Genomic DNA, 3,385 nt, shown 5'->3' with positions numbered 1-3,385 from the left:
TAGCTATTCCTCATTGCTTGCCGACGCCCCTCCGACCGCAACATCACCTAGAACCTGCATCCACAAAGGAAAATAACGGGGTGAGCACAAAATAATGCTCAGTAAGTAAAACTCTCTATCTGTCTGTCCCCGTATGAATAACTCTTAATTCTTTCCTTATGCTATCTCTGATTCTATTTCTGTTTCTAAAAACATCATGGCCTCATCTTACCGGAGGTACGGCCGGATGGCGTTCACACAGCACCATCTCACTCTCCATAACTATCGGGTGGAATTCACATAGTACCAACCCGTTCTTAGTGACTACCAAGTGGGGATCACAAAGCTCCTACTCGGTTTTCCTAACTATCGGGTGGAGACCACTTAGCACCTACCCGTTCCTCATGACTTTTGGGTAACGATCACCAAGCATTAACCCGTCTCTAGTCACTGTCGGGTGATGATCACAAAGCATCAACCCGCTTCTACTAACTGTTGGATGATGATCACAAAGCATCAACCCACTTATCTAATAACTAATCGGATAGTGATCACAAAGCATCTACCCCATTTCTATTACTCATTGGGTGACGATCACAAAGCATCGACCCATCTCTCTAAGGGCTATTCGGATGATGATCACAAAGCATCAATCCGATTCCCATAACGGTCGGGTGATGATCACAAAGCATCATCCCAACTATACTACTCTTCTAATTCATTCTATTGTAGCATTTTTCAATGCTCTCTACCCTTAGAGTAATTTTACCCACTAAGCTCTCTACTCATAGGGTAATTGCATAAACCATTTCCTTACACTTTCTTAGGTCACTTTTCCATGTACAACTAGTGCCTATGGATGGTTCATCTTCACCAATGCACTTATGAGATGCCAACATGCAATGTTGCAAGAATTAAGGTTCATTACTCACACTCAAACCTCTATTAGGCATTTCATCAAACAACTCATGTGCACTATAAAACTCTATCATAGCCATGATTCTAAAACTTTTCTTAACCATCCAAAATGGGGAAAAACCCCTTCACAAAGCCACAAAACCTGCCATAGAAAACACTTCCAAAAAGGGAATACATAATACCCCTTAAATTCCATCTCAACTACCTTGCCAAACCAACAACCCATTTCTCAAATTTGCAAGGTATAAACAATCACAAAGCATAGAAATCTCTATTTAATCCTTCATACATGCTATATTACATGCACATCACATACATACATCCTTTCTATCAAAACCCTAATCAAGAAAATTCATATATCTCAACTTGGGTTGGGTTTTACTTACCTTGTTAAGGAGAGACTTCACAAACTCTTCCTTTCACTTGTTTAGCTTGACTTCTCCTCTAATCTTAACCAAAAGAATGAAAACCCTCAAACTTCAATATGGGTTAAAACTCCCAAATCACACAACTTAAGAAGAAATCCTTACCTTAGGAAGCCTTAGGTTGCTTTTCTACTCTAAATCACTTCAAAAACCCCTTGAAAAACCTTGATCAAAAGAAAAGAGAAGTTGAGAGGAGAAGAATGAAGGGTCATGTTTGAGAAGAAGAAATGAGGGGTTTCTTTGATTCTAATTCCTTTTAATGAAATATAAACACACTCATTCCCATTTTGCCCTTGTTCTACTTTGGGAATTCCATCCAAATCCTTTGATTCATTACAAACTCACCCCTAACTCAACCTATTCTCCATGAAATATCCTTACAAATAACTCCCCACTTTTCCTGCTAATTAGGGGTAGAAAGGTCAAATTGTCCTTAAGGAAGAAAATATCTAAAACTCAATCAACCTTTTATTCGGCCTGTCACCGCGGCGAAGAAACCTCTGTCGCCGCGGCGAAACTGTCCAGGGAGCTTCCCTTGGTTTCCACTCATCTTCGCCGCGGCGAAGCTTCTTCTTCGCCCCGACGAAGAACGGCAGACTGAACTTCTTCTGTTTTCAACCAATTTTCAGGGCAAACATTCAACACAACACTCAATCAAACAATAATAACAAAACCAACTCGATTAAGGGCAAAAGAGGAAACAATAACAACGTACCTCAAGCGGGGCGTTACAGAAACAGCAAAAATTATTATTGTTTCCATCGGGATAACGAGCATCACACTGATGAATGCCGAGCTCTAAAGCAGGCAATCGAAGAGCTCATCAAGAAAAGGCACTTCAAGGAGTATATTGATGACTCTGCTCCGAAAGAGAACCAAGGGGAGCAAAAGAAAAAGCGTCGTGATCGCAGCGGATACAGCAGTGTTAACATAATCTTCGGAGGCCCGCACCTCGCGAGAAACACGTGAGGTGTACAGGAAAGGTACGCTCGCAAAGCATATCACGACCCGATCAGGGTAATGAACACTTCGTAGCGACCGCAAAAGGCTCGAAAGGAGGAGTCGATCACCTTCTACAAAAAGGAAGCAGCTCACTTGCACCATCCTCACGAGGACGCCCTGGTGATCACGCCCTTGATAGGGTGCCATAATGTCTGCAGAATGCTTGTGGACAATGGAAGCGCTGTGAACATCCTGTTCAAGACCGCTTTCGAAAGAATGAACCTAGACAAGGCTGACCTGAAGCCCACCTTGATACCTCTTTACGGTTTTACAGGGGACCACCTGATCCCTAAAGGAATGATCCAGCTACCAGTTACGCTCGGCGGCTATGACGAGGTGACTAGGGTTACCGAATTTTTGGTCGTGGATTGCCCGTTGGCCTTCAACGGAATCTTGGGGCGACCTCTATTGAGAAGCTTTAAGGCAGTCACTTCCATATATCACCTCAAGATGAAGTTTCCCACTCCAACTGGGATAGGGGAAGTGAGCGAATCGTAGAGCACATCTCGCAAATGCTACGTAAAAGCGGTACAGATGGCAGACAAGGGCATTTCGCGATGTATGCCTCGCCAGACTATGGCGACCAGCCGGATCGAGCCACAGCCTGGTCCAGCGGAGGATAACATAGACCCGCAAATCCAAGAAATCCCTCCCAGCGGCCCGGTTGAAGATCTGTCCGAGATTTCGGTTGATCCAAAAGAGCCAAGCCGAGTGTTAAGGATTGGAAGCTGTCTCAACCCTCAGCTCGCTTCCGAACTGATAAGCTTCTTAAAGGAAAATATTGACGTGTTTGCCTAGTCGCATGCAAACATGGTCGGGATCAGCCCGAACATTATTTGCCATGCATTAAACATCAACAGTGAGGCCAAACCTGTTCGCCAAAAAAGAAGAGCAATGGATCCAGAGCGGTACGCTGCACTAAAATCAGAAGTGGAAAACCTCTTCCTAAATGGGTCCATCCGAGAGGCACTCTACCCGACCTGGGTTGCCAAACCAGTCCTGGTAAAAAAGCCAAACGGCAAGTGGCGGACCTGCGTTGACTTCAGCGACCTCAATAAGCC

The sequence above is a fragment of the Pistacia vera genome, unplaced genomic scaffold (genome assembly GCF_008641045.1).
Source record: "Pistacia vera cultivar Batoury unplaced genomic scaffold, PisVer_v2 Contig334, whole genome shotgun sequence".
Taxonomy (NCBI): Eukaryota; Viridiplantae; Streptophyta; class Magnoliopsida; order Sapindales; family Anacardiaceae; genus Pistacia; species Pistacia vera.
The sequence above is the reverse complement of the archived record's forward strand: the minus strand, read 5'-3'. Positions refer to the sequence as shown.